Source organism: Pholcus phalangioides, unplaced genomic scaffold (genome assembly GCF_987345545.1).
Source record: "Pholcus phalangioides strain wild (caught in Gottingen) unplaced genomic scaffold, Ppha-v1.0 ptg000015l_1, whole genome shotgun sequence".
NCBI classification, from domain to species: Eukaryota; Metazoa; Arthropoda; class Arachnida; order Araneae; family Pholcidae; genus Pholcus; species Pholcus phalangioides.
This window is the reverse complement of record NW_028301608.1, coordinates 160,998-180,113: the sequence shown is the minus strand read 5'-3', so window position 1 is coordinate 180,113 and position 19,116 is coordinate 160,998. Positions and strand designations below refer to the sequence as shown.

Below are 19,116 nucleotides of genomic sequence, written 5' to 3'. Positions count from 1 at the left end.
GGATTACTCGTTATCAAGTTATCGCAGCTTCCGGTCATTTTTATTTGGTCCCCGAGTGACGTTATACCGAGGACTGACTATTTATGATTTATTGAATTTTAAATAGATACATTTTGCGGCACTTACATACCGATATTGTGCATGCATTTCACTATTTATAAAGGGGTGGCCAACCTGCTTCCTTAGGTAATTGAAGATTAATTTTTACTTTTTAAATTGAAGAAATTCTTTTCAATTTGTGAGCGATATTTTTTTTATGAATGAATGAGTCTTGTAGCCAACTTGTAGGCTATCTCCCTCCCCCCCCCCCCACCGATAATGTGCAGTAGGCCATCTTTGCAATGACCTAATTGATAACTTTTTATTGAATTAGTTTTAGTTTCGTTTCTCATCTTCGAAATTCCCAACCAGATGGGGAGAAAACGTTGAGGGGGCGGGGATATCACATACCTCATTGGCGTTGCTGTCACTGCCTTTTCAGTCACCTCATCGATAAAAATTATACAGTTTGTACAATTTTTATTGATGCACATGCACAATTTAGATTAGGATGTTCAGTTTTCCTACTCAAAAATTCAGAAAAAAAATTCTAATTTTCTTTCCTAATTGAGCATTCTTACGAAAACGAAGAGCCAGTCAAATTATATTAGTGGAGGGTGCAAATCTGTTCCACAAAACAAGGGTTATGGTGTTGACTACACTCTTTAGGAAGACGTTGGCTGAGGTGTTGGGCAACATTTAAAATTTCCATGAGTGCTGCGACGTAAATAGTTCAGGAATCCCTTAGTTATAAAGATAATATTTTGTATTCATTGTTAAAATGTAGTGGTGACTTAACGAATGGGCCAATAAAGCCCATTATGGGTTGGTCTTGGACCTTTGAAAAATTATCATTTATTTTTCATTTCCTTTTTTAAAATCAATATTATAATTCACTTGTTGTTTATTTGATTCTATGTTCTACCCCCCCCCCCCCCCAGTCAAATTTTGTTGTAAAGGGGCTTGAAAAATGTTTCGGCATCGGTCCTCAAGATCTGTTATGAATGGGCATTTAGAATGTGCTTTTTTCCCCAATATTTTTCAAAAAAACATTGGGGGGGGGGGGCTAAAAGTTATTGGTCCTCCCGCATATACGGGACTCAAGCGTGTACGAAGGAGAGGGAGAATGCATTGCACAATGGTTTTTTTCAGTAATTACTGGGGAGGCTCAGTCCCCTTACAAAATTTATTGCGGGGGGGGGGGGGCTCAAATGGCCTCATCCTCTAGGTTCTGGCACCTATTCTTTATAGAGTGTAATTTATTTCGGTTTCAATATCATGGCTTCCCAATTTTCAACCTCCCCCCTCCATGCATCTTTGGGCTTATTTTCATGTCGGCGCCATAGCCGTCCTCCTGTCGCAGTGAACAAAAGAAGAGACACTCAGTTTTTGCCACAGGCAAAGAAGAAAGAGCCCCCTCAACACCTCAAAGAATCTTCCTCTCAGCCGTGCCTTCTGGCAGTAAGGATTGGAACCGATGGAGGGTGCAATTGGGGATTGAACGGCAGGGAAGAAATGAGATAAACGTATTGTCATGGAACAAGAAAGCCAAAGACCATCCAGATTTTTTAAAAGAACTAAAATTTTGAGCAGATTGTTTCCTGTTTCCATTAACTAATTCATAATTAGGACAACTTTTGGTTAAAAAAAAAATTTTCATCATTGCAAAATGAATAAGCCATATTCATACGAATTTTTGGGGGGGCTGACCCGCGTCTTCAAAAATGTTGGGGGCGCTCGGGCCCATTTGTATAGAAGTTTACGCCTATGCCAACAACCAAAACCAATCGGAAAATTTTGGAAAATATGTTATTATACAGTTGTGATATCAACCGTAATAACTGTAATTTACAAATTCTGAAAATAATTGATTCTCTTGGCAAATTCATTGAATTCAATTTATAGTAGTTTTGCCAGCTAATTTTTTTCGGAATAGCCAAAAATCTTATTCCTATCAATTATCTTTAAATGAATTGTGAATCAAAAAGTTGGTTCAAAGAATTATTCTCTAAATTAGCGGTTCTCAACCGGTGCTCCGCGGAGCCCTTGGAGCTCCGTGTGCACTTCCCAGGGGCTCCGCGGCCAGTCGAGAATAATAAAATAAATCAAAAAATTTGATAAACGGAAAAAGAGGCCTAAAGGGTACCGTCGTATAAATAATATACCAAAAAGGTCTTTTCGAGTTAAACAGGGCTCCGAGTTTAGAGCCCTGTTACCTAGCAATTATACACTGAAAAGGGCTCCGCGAGTCAGGAAATGTTGAGAACCGCTGCTCTAAATAATAGTCATTCCTTAAACAGCGTGGGTTCCAAGCGCAGTGGGTAGGAGTTGCTCCATTTTTTATTTTATGCAATTTTTGGAACTGATCCTGTGTGATAAAAAAAAACAGTCGGTCAGATTCAATATCAAAACTACTTGTCTGAACCATCATGTATCAATACATTTTTACTCCTTTTTTTACAAAAAAGGAAGCAGACAGTGTTATCTACTCTACGGGAAGTTTTTTTAAAGCTCTTTTAAAGTGTGCTTTCTTCTAAATATTTTGAAAGGCCTCATATGAGTCCTTATCTTATTAGCACTGCCCCCAGCCCCCTTCGTGCGGTGGCTCGAACTTATCCACCGGCCGGGACTGTCGTGAGACAGTTTAGTTTTATCCGAGGATGATGTTACTTTCTGCTATTCATACGAAGTTTTTTTAACAGCTGGCTGATACGAAGATATATGTAAATTCATCTGCCCTTGCGGGGAATCGAACCCACGTCTTTTCACTTCCCAGGTGAACGCCATGGACCACTAGACTACAAAGGCAATGACTATCTCAATTTTTCCTTGGAGCTCGTGTGCACTGAACGGGACCGTACATGGACGGTCGGACCTAACTCAGGCCAAAGCTCGCAACTGATCACCCTGCCATCAGATGGCGACTTATCCGAGGATGATGTCACTCTCCACTATCAATACCTTATAAAGCAGGTGGTGCTCCAGAAGTTGTTGCCACTATCTATACGAAGGTTTTTTAACAGCTGGCTGATGCTAAGATAAATCCAGGAAAGAAAATTCAACTGGTCTTGCTGGGAATCAACCAACTTCCTCTCACTTGCCGGGTGAGCATACTAGACTGCAAAGTCACCGAATCCTCTTTCCTTGCAGCTCTTGTGTGCTGAACGCGACCGTACATGGACGGCCAGACCTAACATGGATTACTGTCAAAACTTTCGTAGCAGAGAGTGACATCATTTTCGGATAAATTTCCATCTGGTGGCAGTGTTAGAAATCGTGAGCTTTGGCCTGACTTAGGTCTGGCAGTTCATGTACGGCCCCATTCAGCACACACAAGCTCTAAGCAAAGAAGGATTCGTTGGCTTTGTGGCCTAGTACGCTCACCCGGTAAGTGAGAGGACGTGGGTCCCCCCCGGGGAGCTTGAATTTTCTTTCCTGGATTTATCTTCCATCTGTCAAAACCCTCGTAGTAATATTGGGACAGGGGCAGCGTAATCAAGGGTGCAAGTGGTGCGGCGCACCAGGGCGGCAGGTTGTAAGGTGCGGCAGCGTAGACTTTACTTAAGACAACAAAATTTAACACAGTAAAAATTCACGGCATCACGCTTTTGATTCATACTGTACCTCGACAACGGAGACGTTGAGAAAATAGACAAGGCCTCTCATCGTAATACCAGAAACAAGAATGTAAGCTATCTGGGCGGCTCGAGACAAAATCTGTACCCGTGTGGGACTTATTTTTTGCGCCTCCTACCTATTGCTCCCTCCGCAGCCCCTACCTCTTGCGTCAGGGAATCTTTCGTGGGGCCCATGCCCGATTTTCCACGGGGTTCCTTCTACAGTTAATTTATAGAGTGAAAAAAAGAAAAGTTATAAGGATTTAGTCCCAGGCCTCAAGCTGGAGCCCTGTCAGCCCTTCCCTTAGACGGTCATGCCCCTCCCCCACAATTTATCTAAACAATTCCTAACAAAACATTTTTTTCGGTCCTTCATTTCGGATTTTGCGCCCCTCCAGAGCCGACAGTTTGGTTTTTTTTGGCCAATAGAATTTTTTTTACCCATTCACCCCGGATTTAACATCCTCTTAAGCGGTGCCCCGTGTGGCATTAATGGGTTGCATGGCCAAGCGCCACCCCTGTACTCTATTACAAGGGTCATGTGTGCATTTTGGTTCAGGCACCCATTTGCCCCCACAAGAGCCCGGGATAATTCTCATAATTTTTTGGCTTTTTCAGGCTATATTTAACTATAGAAGGGGCCGTGAGAAATCTGACTGGGAGGGGGCCTGCAAAAGATCCTAGCCTCGGGGACCATACCCTCACTCAGAATCTGATCCACAATAGTCAAATGAAGGCAAAGGAAAAATTTGGTTTTTCACTTGTCCGTCTCCTGGAATACCAGAAACATCTTTGAAAAAATTTTCAAAGATGTTAATCACCCCGTTAAATATCATCTTTACAAGATAAGTGATGATGGCTCACAAAAATAAGTGCCTTTTCAAGGATTAAGTTATCTGGCGTTTATTAAGAATGATAAAATAATTCTACAACAAAAAACAAAGACAAAAATTTTCTACTTCAAAAGCGGGACGTATGGTAACGGCCATTTTGCACGGTAAACAATGATGTGCGGCTTTCTTCTAAAAAAAAGTCAGGTTTATCTCCAGGTGATGTTCACTGAGACCCTATCAGCCTCCTGGCAGGGTCGCCAGTAGGGGCGGCACATGAGGCTTCGTACCCTGGCGGCAGGTAAGCTCGAGCCGCCCCTGTATTGGGACTTCCTCTAAGATTGACACCACATCTTTAAAGTTTTTTTAATCTATACTGTAATGCTTCCTTTTAACTGCCCTACTACTGGCCTTATACTAAAAAGGCGTATGACTACATTTAAAGCAATTTAAATCCGTTTATTAGAGACTCACTGCATCTGCTGATTTCTAAAAAAAGTGCAATAAATTCTCACGTAAGTCTTCACTTTGAAATGTCCAACCTGCTCAATGCATCTCTCTGTATCTGTCAACCTAAAATTTATGGTTTTTAGTGTTGATAATAATGCAAAACCAATTCAGCGACGCGTTGTCACAATCTGCTAAAACAGCTTGGATTTGATAGTTGGAAATGTCTAGAATCAAAATAGTTCGAATCAAAACGAAAATGTCAAATAATTGAAATTGTGTTTCGTATAAATGAAATATTTTAATATTGAAAACTATATACACTGCTCAAAACAATTAGGGGAGCACATGGTTTTAACAAAATTACGCAAAGATGTATACCGATAAGTAACATAAAATGAATCATCCATAATTTAAAGCCTAGCAGGAAACGGAAGAAGAAAAATCAAAGTTCATGACGTCAAAAACCAGAAAAAGGAGATAAGGGCAGAAATCGGGATGTTGCAGAAACGTCTGTTTTACTGCCGTAACTGTGAAATTCGATTGCGCAGTATTTCTTTTTGAGACAAGGTGACTTGAGGATGTCTCAACAACGTGATTTACCGGAATCCATGGCATGGCGTGTTATAGGCAGACTGGAATCCGGGCAAACACAACGTAGTGTCGCGGACGCTGTTGGAGTCGCCAGAAGTGTTGTTGCAAGGCTGTGGAATCGATTCCAAGAAACAGGAAATGTTAGACGTCGACCAGGGGAAGGTAGGCCACGCGCCACTACAGCAACTGATGACCGGTATATACGGTTAACAGCCCGTCGAAACAGAACAGAGAATGCTACGCAGCTGCAAAGACGATTGCTCTTGACGAAGGGTGTCCAGCCAAACAGTACGTAATCGGCTTCATGAGGGAGGGCTCTATGCAGGTAAGCCAACGGTCTGCATTCCGTTGACCCCATGCCACCGTCCGGCCCGAAGAAGATGGGCTGCTGAACATCGAGATTAGGAGCAACATGATTGGAGCCAAGTGCTGTTTACAGACGAGTCCCGATTCAGTCTGGAGTGTGACACTCGACGTGTTCTGGTATGGAGGGACAGGGGCACTCGAAATAACCCCGCATTCGTTCGTGAAAGGTCACAATACAGACGAGCTGGTTGGATGGTATGGGGTGGAAGCAGCATAGGCGGACGTACGGACCTGCATATCATTCGGAATGGCACTTTGACGGCCCGAAGGTATGCAGACGAGATACTGCGACCTCATGTCATCCCTTACGCTGGATCAATTGGAGATTTCTTTGTTTTCCGGGATGATAATGCCCGACCGCATAGAGCTCCTCTGGTGGAGAACATACTTGAAGCTGAAACAATACAGCGTATGGAATGGCCAGCGTGCTCTCCTGACCTGAATCCAATGTGTCGTCCGAGCATGTCCCAAACATGCTCGGACGACGCATTGCTGCGCGACCAAGGCCGCCTGTTACTGTCCGAGACTTGCAGATTGCACTTCTTGAGGAGTGGAACAGTATTCCCCAAAGTCTGATCGATAACCTCATCGCATCCATGGCAAACAGGTGTGCAGCAGTCTTAGCTGTTCGAGGAGACCGCACGCCCTATTAAAACTCATGCATCCTGTCTAAACAGTACTTTTTTTTATCGTTTACATGTAACCAAATTGTTGCCCTAAATCGTCTTTTCATGTTTTTTCCATATTTTCAAAGAATTAAAGCTTAATTCCAAATTTTTTTACGTATTTTTTCTGTATTGCGCATTGATACGCGTGTACTATCCATTGTATGCCAATACGTGGCAGTCTCGCATGGTTTTCCTCACTTTTTTGCTTGCTCCCCTAATTGTTTTGAGCAGTGTATATTTAATATACAGGGCGCATAGGTAGCGGGGCATTTAGCATTTTACTGGCGAACCATTGGTCCTAGAGACATACTTCCAATTGGAAAAAGTACCCGAATAATGTGTAGTACTCAGATATTTGATTCATGTCGCCAGGGGTTACATAGTTATTAAAATAAAAATGTTAACTTTTATGCAGACATCCTGTGCCCCAAAACCCAATTGGAAAGTTTTGTTTCCCGGTCTCCCACAAAAAAATTCAACTTGTCTAAGTTCAAATTTTCACTGAGATATTCGAAGAAAGTTGGAAAAAAAACAGCATTAAATAAGGGGAAACCATTTTACCCGCATTGAATGCTGTTTTTTCCTAAATTTCCTCAATTTTTCGAATTCGCATATCTCGGTGAATATTGCACTTAGAAACGTGAAATTATTTTAGTTGGCATCGGGAAAGACAGAAAAACTTCTTAATTGGGTTCTTTGGCACACGGGGACGGTACAAAAAGTTGTTTTTATTTTATTTTAAAGCTATACTACCCCTTACAACATGAATGACATATCTGAGTTGGACACGTGATTTGGATACTTTTTGTAGTTGGGTATGTCTCTAAGACTAATGGCTCCCCAATAAAGTGTCATACGCCCTGTTACCCATGCAGCCTCCAAATACACGTAAAAAAATAGTTTGAGACGAAATGCAGTCAACTCTTATTTTAACAAATACCATTATAACGGGAAAAATATCGTTTCAACGAAAAATTTTCTAATCCCTCGGATAGGTTTACATAGGAATAATATAAAAATCTGGAATTCCCTTGTAACGAAATTTCGTTATTACGAAGTGATTTCTCGGGTCTCTTGGAGTTCCGGTCTAATGGGGTTTGGCCAAAGCGTATTAATAAAAGGTCTTTAATACGCTTTGGGTTTGACTGTATTTCCCCCAAAAAAATCTGACATTTTTGCAGTAAAGTAATTGAACTTCGACAAGTTGATCTGAAAACAGTCCTTTTTATAATGATTATGTCCTTTTTACTTTTATAAACTTAGGAAGGAAGCAAAAGGAAGAATGGGTGGGGAGAAGAAAAGAAAAATAGCCAAGACGGGCTCGGTTGTGCGCAAATGTCTCGAAATTCCACTTGTGCGCAAAGGGATTTGTGCCTCACTCTCAGTTTTATAACAAAATTTCACATTTATGAGACGTTTGACTACGGGCACGATTAATCTCTATATACACTGCTCAAAACAATTAGGGCAGCAAGGAAAAAAGTGAAGAAAACCGTGCGAGACAGCCACGTATTGGCGTACAATGGATAGTACACGCGTACATAGGCGTAAACTTATTGAAAATGTTGGGGGGGCTCAGGCTCTAATAGAACCTCGTTTATACGACGCGTCGTATAAATGCGAAAGCAGTACTGAAAAACGAACTTTTTCCGAAAATTACCCCCCCCCCCCACTTTTTTTTTACAGACGTTTCCGAAAAAAAATTTTGTGAAAATCTGTCGTTTTGATTCAAAATCTTATGCTTGAGAAGAAATATACTTATAATACTATCATAACATTACTGTTGCTAAAGTCTCAAGCAATTTTACGGTATTCATTTCAAGATTTAACAGAAAAAAAAGTGTTATTTAAACGTTGTGTAAAACGTCCTTTACAGAACACCGTTACAAAATTATCGAATGTGGGGGCGACAAAAATCCCAGTTACAGCCCTGGCTATCAGCATACCGTAGCCCGTTCAATAATTATTTCAGTACCTGTCAAAAGCCATTGAACACAGGGCCACAACTAGGGAGGAGCAGGCGGGTCTCGTGCCCCGGGCGCTAGACCGGATGGGGTGCAAATTTCATTCTAAAACCTCTCCTTCAACATTACAAGGGGGGCGTCAAAATGCGCGCTTGCCCCGGGTAACCAAGCATCTAGTTGCAGCCCTGATTGAACCAGTCAATCATCTTAAATTTTATTACTTTTTCAGTAAAAAATATGCATGAGAAACTACAGTCGATCCCGCTTAGTTTTTCCGCTTAAAACGTTTCTTCATGATGGGTTTTTGAAAACCGTAAAACACTGTATTTCAGTGACACGTTTTCACCAATTGAAAAATTATGTGATTCGATTGATAGAAAAGGTGTTTTCCAAAGACTTGGGAGTTCGAATCGAAGTGAAAACGTCGATTAATTGAAGTGTATACAGGCAGGGCCCTGGGTAAAGCAGGAATTAGGAGGCTCTTGCGACAAGAGTCAAAGATGTTAATTGGTCAGTGAATGTATGTTGTTTGAATTTCGGGGGCTCAAAGTTATAAAGGCTTCATTTGCCCATGAAGAAATTAGGCCCTGTATACAGGGATAATGTATAGAAATGTATAGCAACTGAAGCAAAACCTCGTACAAATAAGTAAGGTCAGACGTAATAGGGAGATATATACAAAGGGTTCCATTACATTTTCCTAAATACAGTAAAATCTCCACAAATGATCACCTGTACTCAAACACAAATATGCATCAGTGGTCGCCTCTATTCGGCGTAAAATTTCTATGGTGGAGCCCCGTACGCTCTCCTTATATTCATTTATCGAATTTACTGATTTATTTTACAAATACAAATACAAATACAAATACAACGCCACAACAGGCAAAATGCCCAACGAGGTGGCTGATAAAAAGATGCCCATAAAAATATGGTTGTCATATGTTTCAAAAATACAGCAACCCAATTAAAAATGCAATTAACACAAATTACAAACAATATATACACATGATAAAATATTATACGATGCCCATAAAGATTACTTATGGTTGTCTTATTCTAAGAATGGATAGCTTCTCGATTTACCCCAACATGTTTATCGTATTTCTTTTTAAACGTGTCAATTGTGTTACAATTTACTACCTCCGGGGGTAAGCTATTCCATTTATTAACAACCCTATTGGAGAAAAATTCCCTGCGACACCATAACCTTGCATTGTCCCTCACCAATCGATACTGGTGTCCCCTTGTAAAAGCAGTCGATTGGCGGTGTACTAAAAGTTCATGGTCCATCCTATCCATCCCATTGAAAATTTTGAACACTTCGATCATATCTCCTCGACACCTGCGTTCATCCAATGTAAACATATTCAAAAAATGAAGTCTTTCTTCATAACTCAAGCCCTGTGTGCCAATAAGGACACGCGTAGCTCTTCTCTGCACCCCTTCAACCAAGTCTATGTCCCTCTGTAGGTATGGTCTCCAAAACCTTACAGCATACTCCAGTCCAGGACGAACTAAGCCTCGAAAAAGAGGAAGAATGACTTTAGGAGAACGCGAAGAGACCTTTTTGAAAATGAGACCAAGCATTCTATTCGATTTTTTGACAACCGCTGAACAATGTTTAGAAAACTTAAGTCGCTCGTCAATGAGAATTCCCAAATCGGTGACTCTAGTTGCATCCGGGATAGTGACACCATTCAACTCGTAAGAGAACCGTTGGTTGTTCGAACCAAAATGAGCGACCATGCACTTATCTACGCTAAACGTCATGCTCCATTCATTTGCCCATGCTGCAATCTTGTTTAAGTTGGTCTGGAGCAACTCCCTATCGCTTTCATTCCCGATTACTCCCATTAGCTTCACATCATCTGCGAATTTGCTAGTAATTCCATCGATACCCTGATCGAGTTTATCGATAAAAAGTGAAAAAAGTATGGGGCCAAGGACACTTCCCTGAGGAACTCCACTTGTGACGTCTGTCCAACCAGAGAATTCCCCGTTCACCATAACTCGTTGCGACCTATCTCTTAACCACGATTCTATCCAATTCAGCAAGTTGCCCCCTATTCCAATCTCGTGTAAACGCTTCAAGAGTTTGCCATGTTGGACCCGATCGAATGCCTTCTGGAAATCAAGGTAAACAACGTCGACATTTTTGCTCTTACCCAAAGCCTTAGTCACGTAATCATAGAAGCAAAGGAGGTTAGTTACACATGACTTCCCCTTCCTGAACCCATGCTGATTATCCGACAATACATTATTCTCGTCTATCCACTTCACAAACTGCCTTTTGATGATAATTTCCAAAATTTTCGAGAGGGAGCTCGTCAAACTCACTGGACGATAATTAGACACCACTTCTCTACTACCCTTCTTAAATATCGGAACAACGTTAGCCAGTTTCCAATCTCTCGGGACGATACCCTCAGCAACACTACTCCTGTATATCTGTGCGACTGGCCCCGACAATTCATTAGCACCTTCCCTGAGAACCCTGGGATAGATATCATCTGGTCCTGGTGCTTTGCTTGCACATACATTTCTTAGAAGATTTAGGACCTCCACGTCTTCCACTTGAATATCGTTGAGCGTTTTATTACCCCATGCAACACCCGTATATCGAATATCATTATCTCCATTAAAAACCGACGCGAAAAAGTCATTGAAAGCACTACACATGCCTACATTGCTCTCTACTTTTGAGCCTCCTATCGAGAGGGGGCCAACTGTCCCCTTACATCCATTATTGACGTATCGAAAAAATGATTTTGGGTCAGAGCCAATGTTATCTGCCAACCTAGATTCAACTTGCTTTTTACTATCCCTTATCGCTTTCTTCAACAGTCTTCTTTTATCAGTAAACAATGATAGGTCACCTCGTCCACTTTTATACTCTCTGAATGCTCTTTTCTTTTCAAGATAAAGGTTCCGCACGCTATCCGTGAACCATAGAGGGTGTGATGTACAAACACGCTTTTTTCGAACAAAGGGTATGACGTCGTGCAAAACAGAGGACAGCTTCGTACTAAATTCTTCCCATTGACTTACCACCCCTACTGATTCCAACCGGTCTTTGAAAACTTCCGCTAACCTTCTTCGCAAAACATCAAAGTTAGTTCTCCGAAAACAAGGAACCAATCTTTTGTTATCAACCTTACCCGAGGAAAAGTTACAGTGAAATCTGACGATACGATGATCACTGGAAGAAAACTCTTCCCCCACCGAAACATGTTCAACTAGATCCTCAGAACTAGTAAGAACTAAATCCAAAATAGCAGTACCCCTAGTGGCTTCTGATACATGCTGATACAAAAAATTTTCGAGCACCAACTTAAGAAAGTCTCTTTCATACTGATTTCCAGATGAAAGGTTCTCCCAATCAATACCCGGGTAATTGAAATCCCCTAGTATGAGAACCCTCTTTCGCTTACACATGTAGGAAATTTCATCGTGCATTTTGGCGATGTAGTTTTGATCCCTATTCGGTGGATTGTAACAAACCCCAACAATAAGCTTATGACGTCTTTTGTTCTCAAGTTCAACCCATATGGTTTCAATATCACTTCTCTGTACGTTACACTCTCTAGCCTTCAAACATGATTTCACGTATATCAACACTCCACCCCCTTTCCTATCAGATCTATTTCTCAAAAAAGTATCGTATCCGGAGATGTGTAAGAAAGATTCATCCCCATCGTTTGCCCAAGATTCTGTAATGGCTATAAGATCCAAGTCCTCCACAACTATCATAGTTTCTAAAAAATCTTTCTTGTTACCCAAGCTCCTGGCATTTATTAACACACATTTTAATTTGCCCGGTGGTTTGTTGTCAATCGAGAAGCCATCCAAGTCAGAGGTGGGTAATTCCCCGTCAGTACTGTTGTGATTATCATTAACTAACCCGCATTCCCGACTACGTGGTCTGGGAGTAAAAAACCTGACCTAAGACTATCGTAAACCTCCCAGACCCCTCTCTTATTTAGATGGATCCCATCCGAACGAAGCCACCTATCGGTAAATGCGGGAAGCTCCAAGAACGTGACCCCAAGTGAGGAGCAAATGTCCTTCAGGCCTATATTGAATTGGTGGATCCTACTCCTATATCCCCTACTACCCCTTGGCAGCACTGGAATCACTGCCACATCTGAACCCCCCTCCCTAGCGGATAATAGTAAATCCCGGTACTCTGACAGAGACTCACTAATATTCGCTCCTACCTGATTTGTTCCCACCCACAGAATCACCCGCAAGGGCAACTTTCGGCGATGAAAAACGTCTCGAACGTTGCCAATCTTCCCCCCAGGAAGACAACAGCGCTCGAAACCCCGAAAATCCCTACACACTCGGTTCCCAAGTTCCCTAACCATAGAATCGCCGATGATTAAACCCCTATCACTATCCCCCTCTACCTCATCCACGACCACCCATTCGCCCTCTAAAATGTCGTTGTTCGTGGAGATTGCTTCTTCATCAACAGGTGGCTCGACGACCAGAGGGTCCGTTATAACCGGACCCTCTAGCACCCTAACTTTTTCCCGTAAAGCTTCGACCTCGTGTTCCAGCCTTTTTCTATCCAAGCACCCCTTACAATTGAAACTATCAGCTACTATACCCCTAGACCAGGGAAACCTCCCGTCGCAAGCTCTACACAACACTAGTCGAGGTCGAGGCATACTAACACTATTGCTAAAGCTAGATAATAATAATAATACTTAACAATACGAAAATGAGAAACGTTAACTGGAAATTAAAATAATGTAAAATACATTACTATGCAAAATATACGTAAGAGATTATACGAAAAAAAACGTAAAGTAGAATGCTCAGCACTAAATCACGAAGAATAAAATAAATATGTATATAAAGAATACAACACCCTCTAAAAAAAGTATTAAGCTACGAAGTACAATTTATACTTATTAGAATTACAACTCTAACTAACTATCGACTCTAACTAACTAACAACTTAGCTAACTATCTCAAAACACTAACACTACAACAATAGGCCCAAATGGAAGGAAAACAACGTTATTGAGAGTACCCGGGAAAAAGTATACACTGTTTGCTAACACTAACGTCCAAAACCTACGAACTTATATCAAAGAAGCGAGCGAACCTGGCGAAAAAACAACGAAAATGAAATGCGAACGAGAAAAATAAATATAAGTCGATCGAAAATACACAACGAAAATTTAAAAAAAAATGAGAGCAATATAAAAAAAAAAAACCACTTATCTCACAATCCAACGTGCGCTAAAAAAAAAAGAAAATCACCGCAGAATATGACCCAAAAATAAACAACACGCTAAGTAAAACTCACGAGAACGAAGAAAAACACAAAGAAAGACGTCTTCGAGTGGGTGCGGAGCCCCCGGGAAGTGTACACGGAGCACCGGTTGAGAACCGCTGCTTCAGTGAAAAGTTTCCCAAACTTTTTGTGTTCCATAGCTCTTCTTTAAAAAAAATTTCTTTCTCATTTCTCCCAACTCAAGCCCACCCATAGGATCCTATACTAAACCCATAGCTTCTATCGACCCTTTGGACAATTGCATCGACCCCTTCCCCCAGGGGTCGATATTTCACACTTTGGAAAGCACAGCTTCAGTGGCCATTCTTGGTTATTATACAACTTAATTTAATGAAAGGTCACGGGAAATTGACCTTTTAATTTTTGATTTATTCATTTTTTTTTTTGCACTATTTATAAATTTGTTATGATTAGTCCTGTTTGTTGCATTTATATAAATTAACCTCTTTTTAGCATTAATGTGTGTATAAATGTATGTAATTGAAGAATTTTCAGAATAAGTGCAAATTTTCAAGTTGTGCGGAAGATTAATTAAATTTTTTTAATTTTTCAAATTAATATTGCTCATAATACAATAAAAGTTCGTTATAACAACAGCTCACAACCACAAGAAAAGTTTTCGCTGTAACGTAGTTCTCATTATAAACGAATTTTCACGTTTCGCTCTGTAAGGACATAAAATTATTGAAAATTGCTGCTTTATCTGCATTGGGACGTCTTTGAGATCATTTCGTTCTAATACGTCGTATTAACGATTGACGGAACTCTAGTCATGTGAAATTGATTTTTGATCTCAAATCAGTTGATTCTCTAAGAGTATAAGACGTTTTCCATAGAATTTCGTATTATCAAAGCGGTTTAGATGACCAACTGAACAATTAAAAGTCTGAACTTATTACATTCATGTTCACTTCCATGGATTTATGGATCAGGCAACATCGTCTATCGAATCGGAAATTCGACATTTTCAAATAGTTTGGTTGCTCAACTCCAAGGACCTTCTAGCTACATGGATCATACCCGAAGCCCGGGTGCTTTATTTGCTTGTCATTTCTTTTTTTTTCAAGTAAAAAGAAGTAAAATCTCAGGAGAAAAATCCGCCCATTTTTGACATTATTCATGTTTTGTTACTTGTGTGCACGTGTAGTTTGCTTCTTTTTCGAGCAACTTTTTCTTTCTATTAGTGAGCAGCTGCAGTACTAATAACTAGAAATTCCTAAATAAAATACATGTAGAAATCATTTGCATGAGAATGTTTTTGCAAATGAATATGCATCGAGATAAATAGAAAAGATGCATTTAAAAACGCATTTGCGTTTTTTGCTTGGTTATTTGTTCTTTAGCACATATTTTCTCAGTTTTAGTTCATATTTAGCCATTTTTTTTAAGTGGAAAATTCGGGCTCTAATTACAGGCGAATCCCGTTTTAACGAATACCGTTACAGCGAAAATATCGTTTTAACGAATGGTTTTCTAATCCCTCTAATAAGTATACATAGGAACAATGCAAACAATCTGAAATTTCTTTATAACGAAGTGTTTTCTCCGGTTTCTTGGAGTTCGTTATAACAGGATATTCGACTGTATAACAATCATTTAATGTATTGTTACCAAAGTGAATGGGACAAGGGCGTAGCCAGAAATTTCGTTCGGCAGGGGGGACCAAAGTGACAGAACAATAGATTTGGTCATCTTTTTCCCTTTTTTCGGTCATTTTCTCACATTTCGGACGAGGGGACCAGACCCCCAAGTCTTCCTCTTCGCTACGCCCTTGGAATGGGACTACCCCTGAGCATGAGCGTACCCAAGAAAACCAATCTATTGGGGGGGGGGGGACACGGAATTTCTTCCAGAGAATTTTTGAGTTGGTGCCAATTTCCCAAAAGCATTTAATTAACAAAAATTTATTTGATTGTTGGGGCCGTAGCCTTTGCCCTTGAGCCCCATTCTAGTTTGATCACGGTCCAAGTAAAAATATACTTTCATTCTCTCTCTCTCATTGAAACGAGCACAACTCCGGTCTATCGCCATAGGCAATTTATTCAGATCTAGTCATGCCGTAAATCTGCGTATATCCTCCCAAGATCCCCCAGATCTCATGAATCCCGAAATCCCCCTGGGCGGGGTCATGAAAATGACTATATACAAAAAATATATTCAGAACAGTATATGCATCTTTATTTATTCCAGGGTTGGACAAACCCCAAGTGCCAGGTCACCATGGTGACTGGAAAATCTGTATTCGCGCCTAAAATTTTGTATATGTGATTGCTAAATCAGAATCTAGTGATGGCTCAAAATTTTCCGATTTCATAATTGTCTTCCAACATGGAAAGGAGCAGAGCCACAACTAGAGAAAGCAGGTAGGTCTGGTGCTCCGGACGCTGGACCAGAATGTGAGTCGAATTCACCCTTTAACTGCTTCTTCTACATGCAAGGGACGCCAAAATTCCGAATTGCCCCAGATGACAAAGTATCTAGTTACGGCCCTGGGAAGGGGTCATCAATTCCCAGAAAGGTTGAAAAAAGATTATTTAAGATACTTTTCTCGTGAAAAAACCATGCTTGGCTCTTACAAAATTTGGCTGGTGCCTAAATTTTTTAATGATTTTTGTCGAGCCCTGTATTTATTTATATTTTATGATACAGTGTATATTTCCCCTAAAATCAAATTACATGTCACTTATTTAAGATTTATTTTACTCTCATATATTGAGTCATATATCAGGTTTTAAATTAGAAAAATAATACAAATACAAATACAAATACAACGCCACAACAGGCAAAATGCCCAACGAGGTGGCTGATAAAAAGATGCCCATAAAAATATGGTTGTCATATGTTTCAAAAATACAGCAACCCAATTAAAAATGCAATTAACACAAATTACAAACACTATATACACATGAAAAAATATTATACAATGCCCATAAAGAATACTTATGGTTGTCTTATTCTAAGAATGGATAGCTTCTCGATTTACCCCAACATGTTTATCGTATTTCTTTTTAAACGTGTCAATTGTGTTACAATTTACTACCTCCGGGGGTAAGCTATTCCATTTATTAACAACCCTATTGGAGAAAAATTCCCTGCGACACCATAACCTTGCATTGTCCCTCACCAATCGATACTGGTGTCCCCTTGTAAAAGCAGTCGATTGGCGGTGTACTAAAAGTTCATGGTCCATCCTATCCATCCCATTGAAAATTTTGAACACTTCGATCATATCACCTCGACACCTGCGTTCATCCAATGTAAACATATTCAAAAAATGAAGTCTTTCTTCATAACTCAAGCCCTGTGTGCCAATAAGGACACGCGTAGCTCTTCTCTGCACCCCTTCAACCAAGTCTATGTCCCTCTGTAGGTATGGTCTCCAAAACCTTACAGCATACTCCAGTCCAGGACGAACTAAGCCTCGAAAAAGAGGAAGAATGACTTTAGGAGAACGCGAAGAGACCTTTTTGAAAATGAGACCAAGCATTCTATTCGATTTTTTGACAACCGCTGAACAATGTTCAGAAAACTTAAGTCGCTCGTCAATGAGAATTCCCAAATCGGTGACTCTAGTTGCATCCGGGATAGTGACACCATTCAACTCGTAAGAGAACCGTGGGTTGTTCGAACCAACTTATATACTCTTAATAATTTTTTTAGTTGCATAAATTTCTTATTAAAAACTCGATTCAAATATTGTCACTTTTACAAGTACGCAAGCCAAATGGAGTTTAAATTTTTCTTAAATAAATTTTAAATATGATTGAAAAAAATAAAACATGGTAAGTTTTATTAATTTATTGATATGTCTAACAGAAAAAAAAGTATTTTATACTACGCTTTATTGATTATAAGTATTAGAGGGCTGCAAAATCTAGATTGTTTTTGAAGATTCTGAATAAATTATCATTAAAGAAAATGTTTAAAATGCATGAATTTATCAAAAATGTGTAGCTATATTTAATATTGCTTACTTTTTCTGTCAGGAAACTGTGCGGAATCACGAGGAACTTTTCCGTTTTCTTGTAATACAACATGTTTTACTAACAGAAGGTTATACTGTACGTGCACAACCGAATGTGGTCCACACGGGTCTAGGTCAATTCGTCGCGATCAACTTGTCGCACGACAATTCGTCGCAATCAATTTGTCGCAGCGTCAATTCGTCGTGCTACAAACTCGTCGCGGTACAAATTTGTCGCAGAGTCAGTTCGTCGCGGTACAAATTTGTCGCAGAGTCAGTTCGTCGCGGTGAAAATTTGTCGCAGACTCATTTCGTCGCGGTACAAATTTGTCGCAGAGTCAGTTCGTCGCGGTACAAATTTGTCGCAGAATCAGTTCGTCGCGGTACGAATTTGTCGCAGAATCAGTTCGTCGCGGTACAAATTTGTCGCAGAGTCAGTACGCCGATCAAATAAATTTTCAAAATTAAATTTTCACCGTATAAGCCGCACTCCCGCTTTCTGGCGGGATCTCCATTTCTCGCAGCGAGGGGCGTTGGGCGAACACACCAAGATGATAAATTACGATAAAATAAATTTTCAAAATTAAATTTTCACCGTATAAGCCGCACTCCCGCTTTCTGGCGGGAACTCCATTTCTCACAGCGAGTGGCGTTGGGCGAACACACCAAGATGATAAATTACGATAAAATAAATTTTCAAAATTAAATTTTCACCGTATAAGCCGCACTCCCGCTTTCTGGCGGGATCTCCATTTCTCGCAGCGAGTGGCGTTGGGCGAACACACCAAGATGATAAATTACGATAAAATAAATTTTCAAAATTAAATTTTCACCGTATAAGCCGCACTCCCGCTTTCTGGCGGGATCTCCATTTCTCACAGCGAGTGGCGTTGGGCGAACACACCAAGATGATAAATTACGATAAAATAAATTTTCAAAATTAAATTTTCACCGTATAAGCCGCACTCCCGCTTTCTGGCGGGATCTCCATTTCTCGCAGCGAGTGGCGTTGGGCGAACACACCAAGATGATAAATTACGATAAAATAAATTTTCAAAATTAAATTTTCACCGTATAAGCCGCACTCCCGCTTTCTGGCGGGATCTCCATTTCTCACAGCGAGTGGCGTTGGGCGAACACACCAAGATGATAAATTACGATAAAATAAATTTTCAAAATTAAATTTTCACCGTATAAGCCGCACTCCCGCTTTCTGGCGGGATCTCCATTTCTCGCAGCGAGTGGCGTTGGGCGAACACACCAAGATGATAAATTACGATAAAATAAATTTTCAAAATTAAATTTTCACCGTATAA

At 40.3% G+C, this 19,116-nt stretch overlaps 1 non-coding gene across 1 annotated transcript; it reads right to left on the bottom strand.

The window, feature by feature from the left end:
- Positions 1-2,773: 2,773 nt before the first annotated feature.
- TRNAP-GGG (transfer RNA proline (anticodon GGG)) lies at positions 2,774-2,847 on the bottom strand. The gene has a single exon. It is a non-coding gene; the product is annotated as a tRNA-Pro (tRNA).
- Between the last annotated feature and the right edge of the window lie 16,269 nt (positions 2,848-19,116).